Raw genomic sequence first — 19,334 nt, 5'->3', positions numbered from 1 at the left:
GCCCCCGGTCCCCACGCCCCCTTCCACCTGAGCCGGGCTCGCCCGATGCCCAGGACCCTAACCCGCTGGACACTTGAGGCGCGGCCAGCCGCACTGCCTTAGTAACAACCAACAACTTCAGTCTCGTCCGGCGGCGCCGAACCCCGGAGACCGCCGGCTCCGCAGAGCCGACCCCGCGCCAGGCTGGGCTCGACCGCCCTGACAGGTGACGCGGGGCGCCGTCCGAGCCTCGGCCCTGCTGCGCCCCGAGCGCCCCCTGTCTGCTCCTCCGGCCAGCCGAGGCGAGGGAGGCCGGACCGGTGCCCGGGCCCCGCGCGCCTCCTGCCCTTTGGCGCTGAAGGCGGGGAGGCCGGGCGCGCGGCGCCTTTGTGGGCCGCGGGGAGGAGCGCGCGGGCGGGGCGCGGCCTCTATGATAATGAGCCGCTCCGCGATATAGGACGCGGGCGCCGCCGCCTGAGCAGCTCGGGGCGGGCGAGGCCGACGCAGCTGCTTCTCCAGAGCCGCGAGCCCGGGCGGGGACCGGAGCCGGCTTCCCGAGGAAGTGGGGCCGCGCGCCGCGGAGCTGCGCGGAGGAAGGAAGCGCCGCGGCTGCTGATGTCAGAGAGCCCGGAAAGTCGAGCCGGAAAAATCTGAAGACAGCAGCGGGGCTCTGCCGCTCGCCCCGCGGAGGCACCGCTGTCCACCCCCGCGCCCCTCGGAGCTCGGAGCCCGGAGCCGGCGCTGGCTGCGCCTGGCCAGGCTACCGGGCGCGGAGGAGCCCGGGCGGCCACCCTGGAATACAGATAAGCGGCAGGCAGCGGACGTGGGTTTAATGCACCCGGACTCCGAGTGGATGTGGCCGCGGCCGTGGCCGTGATCCCGGGCTGCGCGCGGACGGCAGCCGGCTGCCGGCGGAAGGACAGACCGACGTCGCCCAGCCGGGTAAGTGGCGGGCCCGGGCGCCCCAGTCGCCCCGAACGCGCGCACCCCCGCGGCTCCCCGCGCGGCCTCCCGGCCCGGCCCCAGCACCCAGCTCGGCCACTTTCGCGGCCGGAGCGCGGCGTGCGCGGGGAGTGCCTGGGACTCTCCGCCCCGCGCCTCCCGCCGGCCTCGGGCGTCTGGCCACGCACCTGCTGGCGCCCGCGGCTCAGAAGAACAGGGGGCGCGGGCCGTCCCAGAGCGGGTCCGGGAGGGCCTCGGGGGCGGAGGCCAGACGGCCGAGGCCACTGTGTTGTGGCCAGCGATGGATTGATTCGGGGGCGTTCACTACGGATGTGGCTGGCTGTTCCTGGGGTCGGGGATTTGGAGTCAGGGAAAGGGAAGATCACCCTTCCCTCCAGTTCCTGGCTTTGGAAAATGACCCCAAGGCACTGGATGGGGATCAGCCCCGTGCCTCCACCCCCATTTCTTGTCGCGTCCTGGGGACCATTCCCCGATTTGAACAAGAGGAGCCTAGGGTTCAGGGGGATTCTCCCAGGTCCGAGAGGCCCCTCACAGCGCCTCTGAGAATATTTCCCTCCATGTGCTCCCTTTTGCCCCGCCTCACAAGTGGAATAGGGTCTTGGGGAGTCTGGTTGTCACATCCGCCCCACGGGTAGTATGGGGTGTCCATGGGGACCAAGGTGGCTGTGAGAGTTGCCAGAAACGGCCACTGGAGGCTCCGAAACACGTCCACCTGTGTGGCCGGACCCTTGCCCTGGGAAGAGCGCCCTCCCCTGCTCTGAGGCTCCCGAGTGGGGCTAGGGAGAGGGCGCTGGGAGGGCTGAGCATGCTGGGCAGCTACAGGTCTAGAACGGAAAGCCGAGCGTGGTAGCCGCTTAGCTGGAGGAGGTAGCAGAGTCCACCAGCCGGAGCGTCCACCCCTTCTGTTGGGCGGCGCAGGGGACCGGGCTCGCCAAGGTGATGCCCGGTGGACCGGGCGGGAGTCAGGTCCAACCCCGAAGGCAGTAGGCCCCGTTCTTGCTAGCCTTCCTTCCCAGCCCTAGGAACTTCCCTCTGCCCCATGGGCTTGGGATTCTGGGGTCTCCTGCTGAGCGACGAGTCCCCTGGGGAGCCAGTCCTGCAGGAGGAGTTGGGCTGCCCCTGACTGAAATGCACCACCCCAGCACTCCCAGCCTGCTCTCCCCTCCCCTCTGACCTCCAAGCAGGAGGAAAGAAGCATTCATTGCCTCTGTCTGTCCTTACCCGCGCCATGGAACTAATTAGCTGTGATCTCTCCTTGGTGGCCTAGGAGTGAGGGCCTGCGGAGAGGGTAGGGAACCAAGGAGACAGGAAGACTCGGCCAAGGTACCCCAGGAGTTTGTGCCTCGTGTCTGTCAACTCCCCCCAGCACTGCCCCTGCTGCCACCAGCGGCATTCCCAAGCCCAGCGGTTCCTCTTTCCCAGGCCCGGCCCTCCTCAGGGCCTGCTGATCAAGCAGGCGGTGCCACTGCCCTTTCTGCTCCCTCTCTGTCTCCAGCAAATTGCATTAGGGTGGGGGCAAATTGGCTTGCAAAGCAGCTAAATGGAAATGGCATTTGAGTGACACGCTGCCAGAAGCAGCAGGAGCTGGGTGGTAAAGAACCAAGAGGTCTCCTCTGCCCAGGGACCACAGGTCTGGGAGGGAATCAATCCCAGCTGGTCCTGTGTTCGAGGGGAATGAGGACAGGAGCCCAGGAGGCCCTTCCTGCCCCAGTCCAAGTGCAGAGCCCATGGTGACTTCGCAGGCCTGTCACTTAAGACCGAGCGATCCCAAGGCCCTCCCGTCAGCTCCGGCCGATCCCTCCCCTGCCTCTGGTGCACACCCACCCTCCCTCTCTGGACCGTCGGAAGCTGCAGATGTGGACAGGGTAAAAGTTCCCCATCTGTTTTGCAGGAGTCTGGGCTCAAAATGAGGTTAGCAAGAAAATCCTCAAAGAACAGCCTTTTCTCTGCTAGGTCCCTTTCCCTTTTACAGATACTTCTGATTATTCAGCTAATCTTTATTTCATGGGCATGTTACAAGAAAACACAGGAGCAGGAGGGGGAGCCAGTAACACAGTTAAATATACAAGGCGGCAGCTGGCAGTAGCCAACACTGCCAGTTCAGGTACTGTGACAGATTTCAGGTGCTGAGCTGTCACTGCTTGGGGGTCTCAGAGTTTCTGTTCTACCCCGTGTTCTGCGACTGCCTCCCCAAACAGGGTTTTGTGTGGGAGGCGGTTCCTGTCTCCACCCCCCCCCCAGCTGTCTTCATGCATTGCACACAGCTGTCACAGATGGGGCCCCAGATACTTCTGTCCATCGTGGCAAATGGAGAGGCGAGGGTCCGGAGCCAGGCAGCCCACCCCACCCTGTCCCCTCATAAGGAGACGGGCATTGTGTTACAGTCCAGTCCGTTAACTAGAAATAGTTCATGCTGTCCTGAGAGACACGGTGGGACCCAGCTCCTGAGCACTCCCCACCCGAGCCCAGGGCCGGCCTGTTAGCAACTCCTTCTGTGTGGGAGTCTCCTCTGCCTGTGCATATGCTCCGTTCAAACAGTGAGGAATGGGACCCCATCCCTTGTGGGAAACAGCTTTCTCACATAGTTGCAAAGATTTCATGCCTGATTAGGGTCAGTGAGGGGTGGGTGGGTGTCCCCTGGTTTTTTTGGTCATTTCTGAAGGTGAGCCCGGTGCAGGCAGACAGAAGAGACAAGGCAGTCCCTTCCAGGGTCAAACAGCTGTCCCAAGGCGGGCATCCATCGCCGGGGTGGCTGGCAGGAAGGGAGCGCCCTCCCCTCTGCTCAGCTCTCGGCCCTGGGGCCTGCTCCCTGGTACTGGGGCACCTGGAGCCCACGCTGCTCCATCTGGAATTCCAGGGTGGAGACAGAGGTGAGAAGTTCTTTGCTGGGCAGCAGGTCCCCTGTGGGTTAGAGTGTCAGGAGGGGAGGAAGGGGTGAGCTGCAGGGAGAGGCTCGGCCTGAGCAGTTAACTATTAACCTCCTGCCCTGTCCGGGCCCTCCTCCTGCCCGGGAAGCCTGGACCAGCTGGTGTCCTCCTGGCCCTCCTGCCACACTGTTTGCTCTGTCTCCCCTGGCCTGCTCGGCCCCCACCCCCCCTCCTCTCCTGCCCTTGAGCTGCGGCCTTCGGGTCCGGACTGGGAGGCAGGCAGGTGGTAGGAAGACTGCATCAAAGGGAAGAGGGCTGGTTTCCCGCAGAACCCCGAGGCAGGAGCTCGGGGAAGACAGCCATCTGCAGGAATACAGACAAACCTGTTAGGCCCACGTTAACTTGGGAGTGGGGCCCGAACGGCTGGGGTGGAGTGTGGGGGGGTGCCCCGTGGTCCCCAGGAAAGCCTGCTCCCCCGCCTTGTTTTTGGCTCAGAGTTGGGGGCCCCGATGCCGTCCTCTGCGCTTAGGCCCTTTGACCCCAGGGCCTCCTGACACACTTTGCTGGCCAGCCCCAAGGTCCTGCACTTGGGCAAAAAGCAGCAGGTAGACCGGAGAAGCAGCTCGAGATGCAGGCACAAAGGTGCATGTGGAAAGACAGAGGTCAAGACATCGACAGGGGCCTTGCAGATGAGCGGAGAGAGGCGAGGGACAGGGCAGAGAGGGACAGAGTGCTGGGCAGAAGGAGCTGGGAGCAGACAGGGCTCTTCCCTGGCTGCCAGGCCTGGTGAGGAGCTGGGCTCACTGGAAGCGGAAGTAGCAGGTTTTCTCCACTAGAGGGGACTCGTGAGAACTAGGCTGGGCTGGAGACAGTGGCTTTTGTGTTTTGGGGGGCGGGGGGTGTCGGAGACTCTCAGCTGTCACTATCCAGAGACCGCAGCTGGCGGGGTCTCGGCAGGCAGGGGGAGAGGTTGCGCGGGGCAGTGGAAGCTGCCTGCTGCATTCAGCAGCCCAGGCAGAGGCCGTGCACTGGCCAGTCCAGGGTGGGCACGAGCCCACTGCAGGCCGGCCAGCCCCCACCATCCGCCAAGAGGCCCTCACCTTCCTTTGTCAGCAAGACCGGGCCTTGGCCTGTCCCTGAGACACCTTCACATGCCTGCCCTTTCTCTAACTCCCAAAATGCAGGTGTTCAAAACACTCTCAGGTGGCTGCCAAACTGCTCGGGAGGAGACTTTTTTTAAAAAGCCCTTTGAGGAACTGAATGCAGGTCAGCGTATCAGTGATTTAATCTTTGTCTTCCTACTCTCCATGGGAGCCTTTCTCTGAATTCTAATTCCCCCTTTCATTTCAGCAAAGGACAATATTGCCAGAGAGCAGGGCCCAGCGGCTTCTCTCATCTGGGAGATAATAACTGTCTAACAGGGAATGGGAAATATTGAAGTTTTTGGATGGACAGGGGGCCAGAGAGCAGCACCTCTTCAGATCTGATACCATGCTCTGGTATTTAATCTCAGCCTCCCTTTGGCTCACTTTACCTAGGGTCATGAGTGAGGGGAAGGGAGGACAGAGAAAAGAAAGAAGGAAAAACAAGATAAATGTATCGCGTTATGAAAGTTTAATCCTGCTTTTCCTTGGCTGAAATTACTTTCAGGGTGAGAGATGAAAGGCTATGGAATCGCCCTTGGAAAGTTCAACTTGTCTTTCAAAAGGAAGAGGAGGCGGGGTCCTGGGGCTCAGAGTGAATAGCTGGTGAATGATTCTTCCCCCTTTGTGACCCCCTAACACGGGCGCACACACACACGCATTCTCCCGTTCTCTCTGAAGCCCAGCGACGGTGGCTTCTGACAGAGTGACCCAGCCCTCCTTGGTCCGCCCTGCGGGCCGAGACTCCCGGCCTTCGTTTCCTGCTGCCCTCCATGGCAGCCCCAGGGTCTGGGTTAGGTGTGGAAGGAGAGAAGAGAGAGGAGAGCTGCAGGCCACCTCCAAGTTCACCTGCATAGTTGAGTAGTTACGCTCCTGTTCTTCCCCCTTGCTCTGGACCAAATAGAAAGACCCTGAAAGCAGGAATTGGAATCCATTTAAGTTTAAAGAAATAGGGATCGATCGCAGATGTGGTGCGAAGAACATAGTGACTCCAAGCACAAGATTCAAAGGAATCTTGGCTCCTCACTGCGAGCCATCCACAGAACCCTAGGGTAAGAGATAGAGAACCGCAGGAGCCAGGCAGCTGTACGTCCTGGCAGGTGCCGGACTGTAGTACACAGCATGCTGGGGCTCGGGATGGAAGGCAGGCCACTCCACTCCCCAGAGCTCTTGGGCCAGGAGGTGAGACCCATCCCCTTCACATCGAGTCCAGAAGCCCGCTGTTTCTCACCCCCTCGTGTCTGAAGGAGCTCCCTACAACTCCCTGAGAGAGAAACCCAGATTTATACACAGACACCTTCGGGAGCAGGAGACAGGAACCTGGGACGCATCCACTGTCTTTTACAGCTCCTTCCCAGGAGGAAGGCCGGCCAGGACTCCTGGGCCAGGGTGAGGAAGGAGCAGGCCTCAGCTCACATTGCAAGCTTCCTCTAACCCTGATGGCAGCAGCGCCCTCGCTGAACCTGAGGATCCTGAGGGTGCTCCAGCCGAGGCTGGGCTGAGCCTGTGAGGGAGGCTGCAGAAGGCACAGAACCAGGGGACACGCCTGCCTTCAAGAGCCCTGTGACACCAGGAGTGGTGGATGCGCCTGTAACCCGGTACTCTGGGAGGCTGACACAGGAGGGTTATAAGTTGGAGCCCAGCTTGGGCAACTTAGGTACTTAAGCAAAAGCAAGGGCTGTCGGTGTAAGTCAGTAAGGGCCTAGGGTTAATCCCCAGCGCCAGAAAAGGGGCACTGGAGCCTTTGCAGTTCTGAGCTTTCGGGAATGACATGGATATACCGAGGAAAGAATTTATTACCCAGCCCCTGTAAAGCTCCACTCAGCCTCAGTCTCCAGTCTGTGCCACTCTGAGTTTCTGTGCTTTGCTCTGGACCCAAAGTGCACAGCTGTAGCCTCCTGCAGTCCCAGGATACCGATGGACCTGTGCAAGGTGAGCTTGGATCTCAGGGACGCCTCACTGTCAGGGCAGCCTGGCAGCTTCCGTCACTGTGCAACCCTGGGCCAGTGGCTTAACGTCTCTGAGCAGAAGGCCAGGCCTTTGAGGGACAGAGGCAGAAGGCTGGGGCGGAGAGGAATGGTGTGTGCGCGGCCTGCTGCAGGCAGAGGTGGCAAGAGGAGGCGCTGCTGCTTTGAAGAGGTTTCCTGCTTCATGAAAGCGAAAGGCCCTGGCCGTGCTGGGTAAATATTAGGCTGGCCTCTGACCTCCCATCTGCCTGACTGCTCCCCAGCCTGCCACTGCCCCCCACCCCGGGAACATGGATACCTGGGGAAGAAGAGTCTGTTTCAGAACTCTGGGGAGGGTGGGCCTCAGCAGGGCCCCAGCCCTTCCCTCTGCAGACAGGAGCCCCCCTGGGTCCTCAGAGCGCCCACCCTCTGCCCCGGTGGGTGGGGTGTCCTGGATGCCACAGTCCCTGCTGGGAGGCCTCCGCCCTCGCTGCCTGTGCCTTCCTGACACCCCTTGATCTCACACTACCAGGGGCTCAGGGGCCAGGCCTCCCCAGGCCTCTCTGGAGACAGATGCAGTGCTCGCCCACTGCTCACCCAGCCTGATCCCGCTGCCGAGCCCTTAGGTTTCTGGGCCCAAGGACTTGGAACGCTGTGAGTGTCATGGAGCCAGGAAGCCACCCCAGCTCCGGGCAGGGGCTGGCCCCACTCAGGGGTCAGACAGATGGTCAGGAAGAGCCTGGGGTCAGAGAGCAGGCTCCTCACACGGGGAACAAAGGGCTTTGCTTCACACTTGCCCTGCCTCCTTCCTGGAAGATTTCTCACCTGGGGACCAGGACTCCCCTTTTGCGCCCTGGCCACAGCGGGGAGGGCAGGGGAGGAAGAGCGGCGACATTGGCAGGATTGATCCTCCCGGCCCGGAGCCTCGGTTTCCCCATCTGTGCGATGAGAATGAGTGCTTCTCGGTCCTGCACACCTGCCCTCGCTTGCCCTCACTCCTGGAGCGGAGGAAGAAGGTGTCAGGGGAGATGGAAACGCAGCAGTGGTTGCAGATGTGGAAAGGTGTTCTAAACTGTGGAGCAGAACAAAAGGCAAGGCTCTTGCCTTCTCTCCCTCCCTCCTGCCTCTCACATTTGGAATTTTATGAAAACAAATAAGATCTTCTTTAACGCCACCCTGTGTGCTAAAGTGCTTAGGGCTGAGCACTTAGTGGAGACCAGGAGCAGAGCAGAGCCCACAGCCTTGGCAAGAAGACAACAGGCAGGGCCCGGGATTTCGCTCAGCCACTGGCTCTGCCACCTGCCTCAAAAGCGCAAGGGTCCGAGTTCGATCCCAGTACCAAAAAAAAACAAAAAGAAGACAACAGGTAGAGCTTGGGGTCAGCACTTGTGCAGGGTTAGAATTTAAATTTCTGGAGTAGAAGTGCATGGCGTGGTCATAGGGCTGGTGAGGCCAAGACTCACCCCCCAAGAGGGGTGGGGACAGCACAGATCTGCCCGGAAGAGGGATCTCCTCTGGGAGGCACTGGGGCACAGATGGTGCAGGCGCAGCGCAAAAGAGCTTAGCAGGAGCCTAGGCTGGGCCTTGGGACTCAGCGTCTGGGCTTTGGCCAGCACTGGTCATTGCTCAAGACACAGAGCATCTGGGCAAAGCATCAGCTGCGTCTCCTGGACAGTGTGCCCCCCACGGCCCTGCCACCCTGTGCACAGTGGCCTCCGGAGGTTCTGTTCCTTGGAGCTGGGCAGCCATGCAGCTCGACGGAGCCGTCTTCCCCAGAGCAGGCCCAGCCTCCTCTCTGTCCATCTGCTGGCCTTTAGCACACACCCTTTGCCCGTCCTGGGCGCTGAGCAGTGTGCTAGAGGAGGCCCCCTCTCCTGAATCGCTCCGACCAGCTTTCTTCCATCCATAGCAAGCCTTGCTATTTGCTCAGTCAATGGGTCTGGCAGGGCCAGGCTGCCCCTCCCTCCCCGAGAGGCAGTGTGGGCACTGTTTGTGTTTCGGTCTCTATAGACTCAGCATTCACAATTTGAAGAGGCTGAGACAATGACCCAAGCAGCTGCCTGCAGCCTGTGCTGGCTGGGAGGCGTGGAGGGAGAGCTCAGAAGCCACAGGGGAGAGGGAGGCGGAGTCAGGCCGCCAGGGTCTGGGCACCGAGCACCTGTGAGCTTTCCCAGGCAGCTGTGGCTGCCCAGGGGGAACAAGGGGAGGACTGAGGTCCAGGGGCCTGGTCCAGCCACCTGACTGGCTTCCCTGCACATCCTCAGCATTGTTGGCAAAGCTTTCCACCAGCTGTGAAGTGCCCAGGGGGCCTGGCTGGAAAATAAGGTCTCGAGGATACAGCCGTCCCAGGCCTGCCACAGGAAAGGGCAAAGCATTTATCCAGTAGCAAATAGCGGAAAGCTTCACCCTGAAAGCCTCGCCAGGTGGAAGGTACATTACTTTCAAGGAGTTGGAAGTTGGTATCACATAATTCAATTTGATGGAACACCCGTGTTTAGGGAACATCTATGTGGCTAGGATGACCGGTGGGAGATTCACCAAAGCTATCCAACCCTGGAAGGGCCCAGCAGGAGAGGGAACGTACATGTGGAGAATTAAGCAGAGGCTGGAAGACAACCAGGTCTTAAGTGGGGACTGGGCTCTAGAGCAGGAAGGGATCACAGGTGTTGCTGGGACCCCCCGATCCACCCCAGGCCCTCTCAGCTGTGGTCTCCTTGCTGCTCTGCAAATGCGAGGGGAGGAAAGGCACGGCCCAGTGTCGGTCCGCACAAGTGACCCAAAGCACCCGGCCTTAAGTCCAAAGCAAGCAGAGCTGTTCTCATGCCTTCACCCCAAGCTAGCGGGCTGTTGGGAGCGAGGCCCAGATTAGCCCTGCTCGGCCCTGGACCCCGAGTTCTAATCGTGTTAAAATTAGCACTCCCTCTACAAGCAGGGCGGCCCCTCTGCACTGAGACATGGTCAGCGCTCGGCTGACGCAGCTCTAAGTTAGAATCATTGTCATCTACAGGACCGAAGCAGCTGCTCACTCCAATGTATTATCAGCTTGGCTGGAGACAGAGAAATTTAAATGACAGCGAGATGCTTAGCAAAGAAACGAAAGTCAGTGTTAAAAATAAAGAAAACAAGACAGCCTGTTTCACTGAACTAGAAGGGTTATTAAACAGCCCTGAATTGATCAGTGATCTGCCACGCCGGGGACCGTGCCGGGGATGGGAGAGGGGTGAGGCCAGGGCTGAGCACGGGAGAGTGGAGCCAGTGCCCCCGACCGACTGGCAGGCGGTGCTGACGTCCCGTCCCGTCCCGGGACTGTGGCCGAGCTGTGGTCATCAGTAGGGGAGCGGGCAGCAAGCTGCCTGGCCCCGGTCAGCCGTGGGGGCTGGGGGCTGGGGGCTGGGGCCCACTAGGCTCGCTCTGCACAGATCTGTGCTGTTGGACTCTGTCCATCTGCCACCTCCTGTGCCAACCCGAGGCCCTCCCCAGCCTCCTTCCTACCGGCCAGCCCTGGGCAGCAGCCAGGCGGCCTTCAGGGGCTGGCCAGCCGCTCTCACCTCTGGGCTGGTTCCTCTCAGCTTTCACAGGGGCCCCTCAAGCTCACCTCTGAGCTGTGGCTTTTTATACCCGCCTCCACTCCCTAGGAGCAGTGACAGAGTCCCCTAGGCCTGGGCACGACATAGCCCACCTGGAAGCGCAGGGGACCCCAGGAGTGGGCAATTTCTCCCCCACTTGGAAGTGCCAGTTGGGGGTGTCCACAACTCCAGGCAGCAGAGAAGCAGGTGACATGTTGAACTCCGTGTCGGAGCCCTTCTGCCACACCTAGCACCTTCGCCAGACAGGTAACCGCAGAGACCCCTGGCTTGTCACCCACAGAACACTGGTGCTGAGGCCTCTGGCCGCACAGGCCCGCGGGACAAAATAGGTGCAGTTCTTAGGAAGCGGCAGAGACGGGCTGTGTCCGGGGGGACCCCTCACCCTGTCACAGGAAGTGCAGGGAGGACGGCTCAGCCCTGCACATCTGTCTGCACACGCGCACCCTGTGTGGGGGCCTGGCCTGGATCCGAGTCAGGCGCTGCAGGGGCATTTCGGTGCTCTTTGACCCCAGCATTCTCTCCCCTCAGCCCTCCTCCCTTGTCCCTCCTGGCTGTTTACCCTTTTCAGGCTTCTCTCTCTCACCCCATCCATCACCTTGGGCCTGGTCCCCACTCAGGGACCTCTTTTCATCTCCTGCCCCAGGTCCTCCCGCCAGGCAGCCTGCTGTGTCCCCTGCTTGCCTTCAGCACATTCTTCTGCCTGCCTTGGCCGCTCTGATGATGAGAGTGCAGAGGGCTCCTGGACCTAAGTCCATCTGGGCTGATGGGGCCTTGAGGGCCTCCAGAGCTGCCCCCCAAAGGATGGATGCTGCTGGCTGTGTTTAAGGGTCTTCCAGGCTGAGTGCAGGGGGATCCAGGCACGGATGAGGCCCGAAGGGACAGACCTCTGCCGGCGTGCCATCCTTCCCTCAGTCTGCAGGCCCCTTTTATCCGGCCTGGAAGCCTGTGCCCCTGGCCAGGTGAGTGAGGGGAACACGGGTGCTACCTAAGAGAGGCCGGCTGCCAGCCCCGGATCTGTTCCCCTCTGGCTGGGAGTCTCAGACGAAGAGAGAAAGATAATAGTAACCAGAGCAGCAGCGAGAGACCAGGGTGGGACTCAGACTACTTAAGATGCCCCTGGAGAAAAGGAGCAGTACAGCTTCACAATCAAAAGCTGCCCACGACTTGGAAAAGTGCTGGAGAGCAGAGGCAGGGGACCAGAAGGAAGACAGACTTCATCCTGGATCCCTAAGAAGAAGCCCTAGTCCTCAGGAGGGTTGTCTCCTTCTCCTCCGAGAGAGAGAGAGAGACCCGCTTTCCTCCTCCCTCTGTCCCCCCTTGACCCCACCCTTCCTGCCACAGGTGGCACCAGGGTCCATAGATGCCATGGGGAGAGGGAGGGTGACCAGTACATGGTAGGTCGGCACGGGGAGAGCGTGGCTCCACTCAGGGGTGGTGCTGGGACTCAGCAGCTGGGTGCCAGGTCCCCATGTCCACCGCTCAGCTGGTGCCCAATGCCCATGCTGAGACCCAGCCCTCAAGGTCTGGCAGCCAGAGTACAAGGAGAGGATGTCCTTATAGGGTTTCTCCAAACAGAAACCAGAGCGGCGAGTGTTTACTGCAAGCTGGAGGGTTGAGAAAACAATTTCACATTCATCATTTCATTATTCTCACCACAAGCCCGTGAAGTATTATTTTACAGGCCAGGAAAGGTCAGCACAAGGTCACCCAGCTAGTCACAGGTAGAAGACTTGAGCTTACTTCTGTCTCCAAAGGACAAGGTCATTATTCTGCACCCTGGCTGCATCGTGTCCTCTTCTGAAGCCTTCCTGAGGGATTCCCCGACTCCATCTGCTCCTGGTCCCTTTATGCTGCCGGTTTGCTATAGTTTGGTATGGTATAGTTACAAGGTCTGTGGCTCTGGAGCTTTCTCGCCAAGACTTTTTGCACACACATCTGGATTGGACATCTTTCAAAGGCAGAGCTGGTGTCCTCCGTTCTCCCCCATCTTTCTGTCCCCTCATCCACCTCACCAAGCAATGAATTACTCCTCTCCCAGCGGCTTCAAGGAAAACAGCAGCCCGATGTGTCCCAAGCTGTTCCTCCCTTCACCAGTAGTTGCGAAGTATCTGACAAATGTCTGAGCAAGCATGCTAATTCAAACCATTCCCACACACACCGTTATGTAGAGTAACTGAGGGGGCATCAGCTAAGAAAAAGCAAACGAGCACCCCCATCTCCCCTCTCCACAGCTCTGTGTGATTCAGACTACACACATTTCTTCCTGAAAGTCGTCGTCCTGGAGGTATTCCTGCCCTCGAAGGGCCTCTCTCTCAGTGGGGAGATGGGCTGGATTCACGTGGAAAAAGGGAGCCTGTGCTGCAGCACACTAGCATGGATCGGCACGTTTCTCAGCCAGCGTTTCAAACTGATGTTAGAAGACAGGAAGGGCTTTCAAGGCCGGGCGGGATTTGGAGAGGCAGAGAAGAAAGTACAGGCAGGCCTTCAAGCAGAGGGCTCGAAGCAGTGGCACTCACTGAGCCAGGGGTGAGGGGGCCTGGCTTGCTGGGAATGGAGTCTCTGAAGAGGAGCCAGCTAGGAGGACTGAACTTGGGCCCTTCGGTGTTCCGATTCTGCTTGGGGAGTCAGTAGCAGGAAGTCATGTTTCCATGGGTATCTCTCCGAGGTTGACCATGCGCCTGGCACAGTTAGACATAGGGTCTGAGATGCAAGAAATGGAGCGCCGTGGGACACACCCTGCAGGGTGTCTGTGCCTGGTTTCCACCGCCCACCTGTGCTTTCCCCAGGGCCATGACGCAGCTACGCCTCAGGCACCATTTCCAGAGCAGCTGTGCTGGGCTCCTAGGGAAGAGCTCGCCCATTTGAACAGTGGGGAGCCCAAGCTGCCGGAAATGGACAACGCTAAAAGCTGCACCTCGGCCTGGCACTGATGGCCACCGTCCCTGACCTGGGGCAGGAAGATCAGGAATGGGGAGAGCTTTGTCCCTGGAACTCCTCAGGAGCTGGGCGCAAGAAGCCACCCAGGCAGGGCCACAGGAAGGAAGTCCTGAAAGGCAAAGCACAGCCACCTCACCTGGGGGCTCCTGGGGTGTTGACATTTGTGCTTCAGGAGGAAGAAGATGGGGGAAATAAGTGGAGTTTTGGGGCCAGCTCATGGACTGAGAGTTCAGATGAACGCCTGGTGTTTTGCTTGGCTCTCTCCTGTAGACCCTTTGCTTCTGTTTTCCTTCCGCTAGTGTGGATTGGAACCATGTCATTATTCCTCGAAAACATTATGTTTAATGGCAGCATAATATGCATTATGCAGAGTAACTATATTTTATTTAATCGTTTAGATGGGCACTTTTTGACCCTGCTCTCCAGCCCCATTTTGGTCTCCACAAGGCTGGACTCCCCCCTTGTTCATGGGTGGGAAGAGAGGCAGAGGTGACTTGCAGGCTCCTTGGAAAGTTCATGGGGGGGTTGCTCTGAAAGGTGTCGGCTGGCTAGCGAGCTTCCTGTTCCTGCTACAAGACACCCTGGACCCCCTGGGCAACTGAGAACCACAGCTCCTTCCACCCCCACCCGAGTTGCGCTCCGTCACCGAAACACAAGAGCAGCCGGGGTGGGCAGGTAAGGGACTTGTAGCCTCACACTTGGCCTTTGAAGTCAAGTGCTTGCTGAGTCTTACTTAAAATTCGGGTGAGTTTTCCCAGCTAGTGAGACGAGGATTTGGCTGAGAAATAAATTTAAACATCTAGGCAATGTGGAATAGTGGCAAAAGCAGAGGGCGCCAGAAACTCTGCCTCCTAGGTGAGTGATACTAGTCAAGTGTTCAAGGCTGCTAAGACTTGGTTTCTTGATCTGTGAGATGCGGATGAGCATGCCCACCATGCAAGGTGATTGATCACAGGTTCGTCAGCGGCATATTCAGTCCCTGGCCCAGCTCACCACATGACAGGTGACTAATAATAATAAGTAGAGCTGCTCTTTATTGGTTTTGTAACAGAAGAGAAATGGGAGTTGCTATTATGATGCTGCCCTTAGGGAATGAGGTCTCCTAACATGAATGAGACTTGATTAGGAAAAGCCATTTCTGTGTTATTATCGGTTTCCTGCCTTTTCCTGTCTTTTAGTCTGGTAGTGCCTACCAGAATGGCAACTCCATGCCAAGATAGTTTAAACAGGGCCCTACTCAGGGTCAGCGGAGGGTGGGGGTCAGGCACCCCCAGAGCCCTGCTCTTTGGCGGAGATTCTTTCTCACCTGGGGGCAGTGACCATAGCAAGGCTGCTTCTCCTTGGTCCTCCCCAAAGGGGTTGAAGAGGGCAGAGCTTCAGGAAGGGGAGCAGGATGGGGCAGCAGGGAAGGCAGCTGCTGAAATTGATTGCTCTTGTAGTTTAGTTTATACCGTGCAGCTCTCTCAGCTCTGCCCGGGTGGCGACCTTTAGATAATAAAGGGAATTCTGGGAGATTTCTGACAGGCCCGTTACATATGGGGCAGGTCTGCAGGGTCAGGCGGTGTATCTCCCTGCTCCTGGCCCCAGGGTAATGAATCTTGTTTTGACTTTGCAAAAGCTAGGCCAGCCAGTGCCCAGAAAGGCACAGAGCCACCCCCCGCTGCTCCACCAGACCCTCAAATGAGTGCATGTCTTAGAGCCTTCATAATTCAGGGAGACAACTCCAAACTTTATAGGCTGTGCGAGGAGAGGACAAACACTGGATGTTTTGCTAAGGCCCTGGGAGATCTGGTGCGGTTTCCAGGCCTCGACCAGAGCCCACTGAGAGATCTGGAAAAACTACCAGAAAATTCTCCCTGGTATGGAAAGCACCGGCCTGTGGGCAGGACCCACAGCGGAGAAGGAGCTGGGGTGGAAGCACAGAGAGGGCTCCCCGCAGTCCTGGGGTCCAGCGAGTGATAGAGTCACTGTCCGGGACAGGAGCAGAGGGGGTGCAGAGGCCAGGGGCAAGAAGCAAAAATGGTAAGACCCACCGCATAGGAAAGCAATCATCAGAAAATCCTGACTCTCCTCCCAAACTCGGGCGGGGTGAGCAGCAAGCGGGTCCTCTGGCCGCCCTTTCCCAGGGATGAAAGGAACAACATGGTTTGCTGCCCTCCGTTCTCCCAGAATCTCCAGGGTGCTGCCTCTCCAGGGTCCCTGGCTCCAGACCGTTCCTATCCCCTTCTGGAAGTGTGTGCACAGGGACACACGCCATTCTCTTTAAAAGAGCGGTCCCAAGCCAGAAGGTTGGAGTGCATGCCTCCCTCTGCCACTGGAGCTCCCCAGGCTAGTGTAGGCAAGGGTGGCCAACTGGGTGGCTCTGACAGGGGGCGTCGATTTCCCACCATGCTGAAGGCTGGGAAGCCCAGATCAGGGAGGCTGAGGATCAGGTCCTTGTGAAGGCTGCAAGGGAAGGGTGCGTCCCGGGCCCCTGCCCCGCACACAGAGGAAGCCCCCTGCCTATGCCTCTTCCGTCTCCCTCCCAGGTGAGTGCCCCTCTGCCCACATCCCCTCCCTCCCGGGACACCAGTCCTCCTGGGTCAGTGCTTGCCTCTTGGAAGCCTGACCACCTCCCTAAAGATCTCTGTCCAATGCAGTCATTCCTGGGGCTTGGGGCTCAGGCACAGCAGTTGGAGATGACCCAGCTGAGCCCTGACACCTGTTCTCCCACCTTTCCTGCTGGAACCCGGCTCTGCCTGTGCTCTGACCATGTGGGAGACACAGAGCCCCGCACTGTCGTGCAGTTTTGTGGGGGCCCAAGGCCTCCGCCAGAGCAGAAAGCTACACACAGGCGGGTGAGGCAGCCCCTGGAGGCTCCCCATCTGGAGTGTGCATCCTTCCCTTGCAGTCACACCGAGGCGGATGTTAGAGCCCTGAATCCCCTTCTCTGGCTCCTGGGCCCCTGCAGATTAGATCTAGTTTATCTACTCTGTGAAAGCGACCGTGCCTGAAGACACATAGAGAAACTGTCACCCCACGATGCCTGGGGGGCCACAGCCTGGGTCTCATCACCTTCCCAGGGACAGAGCCCTGGTCCCTACTGCTGTCCACGCATACCTTCTTCCTCCTCCGCTGCTCTGGATCGAGGGCCAGGCACTCAGCTTCACACAGCCACACAGAGTCGGGGCGGGGGGGTGGGGGAGATGACATTCGATTCAATTAATGAAGCACAGGCAGCTGGTATAGCAGTGACATCTAAATTGTTCCTTTGGTCCCGTTATTTTCCATAAGAAATCTCACTCTCCCCTCCCCCTGCTGCCTCTAAATGGTGTGCATAAAATAACACTAATAACAATCTTGGTGTCTGTGCGTGAGTGACAGCTGAAATAGGCAAAGGACTAATCGTACCTCCTGCAGCCCGTCCCATGGAGATTCAAGAGCCCCCTCCCCACCCGCCTCCCACCCGCCTCTCTCCCCTGGTCTCCTCAGTGAGAGTCACGGGCATTTGAATAATAGTATTATAGACACCATCAGGGTGACAGTGGGGAAAAAATCAGCTCAACCCATGATTATCCCTTCAGCCTGATAATTAGTTAAATACCAGATAACCCCTTGCACCCTAATTGAGGCCTTTCAGTCGGCCCGGGCCTTGTGCCTGCCCTTGAGCTCACCTTGCACCTGCACCGCCCCATGCCCGGACTCCCTCCGAGGTCGAGGTCATTCCACGACAGTGAAATGTTTGCAAGTTCAGCACGCAGAGGACATTGGGCCGGGCCCTCCAGGGCAGAACCAGGGGCCTTGGAATATCACGTCCAGCCATCCTATCCTCGTGGACTTTAATTCACAGAAATCATGAACCCAAAGGAGGCTCTGACATCACTGGGCCAAGCCCGGGGCTCTGGGTAGACTTATTCCAAGTCAGTCATCAGGAAAGATCAATGTGAGAAAAGTCCATTCTCCTTGGGTGGGCGCTGCAGGTCCTCTGTGGATAGGATGCCTACACAGATCTAACTTCGGTCCTGGTGCTGTCGGACGAAGCTCTCCATGCTTACACAAAATCTGCCTTGTCGATGGGGTCATCTGCAACCCAGAAGGATGTGGCACAGGACACCATGGCCCTGAGGATGCAACGCCGGTGATATTCCTGGGCGTGACATTTGCCTGGGCCTGCCTGGGCCAGGGGAAGCCAGAGGAGGTCACCTCCCCAACACTGTGGGAGCCGTCCTGATGCCTCTTTCTTTCCTCCTGCCCTGAGCACCACCTCCCGGCTAGGCCGACTCATTTCTACCCAGCGGGAGAAGCCACTAATTCAGAGCACGGCCGACTCCCAGGAGCCTTCGGCCTTGCCTAGAGCTCCTGACTCCAACTGTCCCTGACGCATTGTGAGTCACCTTGGTCAACTTGTTTCCTCTCTGGAGACTTTGGCTTCTTCATCTGAAGAAAAAAGTGGTGGGCGGGAGTGATCTTCTCAGCTCCTTCAGGGTGCATACCCGAGTCCTTCTCTCAAGGCCTAAATATTGGAAAGGAGAGCTGGGGAGACAATGGACTCCCCTCTGATGTAGCAGAAGGAGGTTGGGTGGATCTCAAGAGCAGCTGCCACTCCTCCTCTGAGCTCACAGCACTCCATGCTGTCCTTACCTTTCCCTTATCATCTGGCTATCGGGGTCCAGACTGTGTGGTTCACCTAGCAGGCGTGGCAGTGCCAGCACCACTTCCTGCTCTGGCTATGAAACCCTGGGTGCCAGGACAGTGGCAGTAGTAGGGGGCAGAGATGAGCTACAGATGGTCCAACCCTGTGAGAGCCACCAACGTGAACTCTGACTCCGTTTGGCAAAAGTGTCCACCTCTAACCCCTCTACGTACCTCCTTTTGCAATACGAGAGGCCGCATGACAGTGGAGAGGCCTGTGCCCCTGGCCTCCTGAAAAGGGCAACAGAAAGCACTGTCAGGAGGAGAGAATCCTCTGAGCTGAACTGGAAATGTCTGATGGTCCTTTCCTCTCTGCTTTGCCACTGACGCCTGCAGCAGCTGATCAGGAAGGTATCAGATGCCTTCGCTGGCTGTAACCAACACCTGCCTCCTGGACCCTGCTCTCAGAGATGATGTCTCCAGGCCCTCTAAATAAAATATTTAGTGGCACTTGCTTCCCAAAGAGGGAAGCATGTCCTCTCCTTGACACTGGAGCGTGGCGGGGAAGATGTCTCTCCAGGCCTTGCAGATAAGAGTCCCACAGTAGCCTGCCTCTGTTTGAGAATGGGCCGAAGAAGGAAGAAATTGGTAGGAGAACAGAGGCCGGGCCAGTTGAGGGTTTTGATAATGCGTGTGACATGTGGCTTCATGAACTAGACAGCAAGAAGAGGGCATTGTTATTAGAAGAAAACTCCCCAGGTTAACACTAGCAGAAAATTGGGGTTAAGAGGAAGTTCGAGGTGGGCAGTGTCACAAGCATATGCTCACTAGCGTCTTCCAAACTAAGGATGGAAATTCATTCTGAGACAGATCATGGGCTAGATGGAGGTGAGAATCTGTCAAGATCAACAAATAACTTGGTAGTAACAAAACTAACATATCCCAAACACTTAAAATGGGTTGGCTCTGTCCTGAGCACTGTATAGTTACTGACTGACTTCATCACAGTGATCCTGTGAGTCAGATGGTAATGGAAGCACATTTGATGCAGTTAGATGGGGTTGCAGGATGGCCAGGGCCTTGGCCCATGGTGCCTCACTGCTTCCTGTGGCACTGAGGCTCAGAGGTAGAGCCCGAGCCTGGCCCCCTGGGTGCCGCTTCAGAGCATCTTCTTAGTGCTGCCCACACTGGCTCGGAGAGCAGGGAGCCTCGACTGGCCCTCAGAGACCCCATCCTGACGCCTCTCCCTGCTGCAGCAGACCCTGCTTCCTCGAGAGTCCAGAGCCAGTGGCAGCTGCTCCT

At 58.4% G+C, this 19,334-nt stretch overlaps 1 protein-coding gene across 1 annotated transcript in view; it reads left to right on the top strand.

Moving 5' to 3' along the window:
- Positions 1-459: 459 nt before the first annotated feature.
- The window catches only part of Plxna2 (plexin A2), a 186,296-nt gene continuing 167,421 nt past the window's right edge, over positions 460-19,334 (top strand). Inside the window, exon 1 of the mRNA XM_004862039.4 lies at positions 460-921. The gene's annotated coding sequence lies outside the window, so the exon portion shown is untranslated. The remainder of the gene's footprint in view (positions 922-19,334) is intronic.

The sequence above is a fragment of the Heterocephalus glaber genome, unplaced genomic scaffold (genome assembly GCF_053883595.1).
Source record: "Heterocephalus glaber isolate CG9 unplaced genomic scaffold, H.glaber_assembly_v1.0 deba00001600, whole genome shotgun sequence".
In the NCBI taxonomy this organism is placed as follows: Eukaryota; Metazoa; Chordata; class Mammalia; order Rodentia; family Bathyergidae; genus Heterocephalus; species Heterocephalus glaber.
Note: the sequence above shows the minus strand (reverse complement) of the source record. Positions and strands in the feature narration are given on the sequence as shown.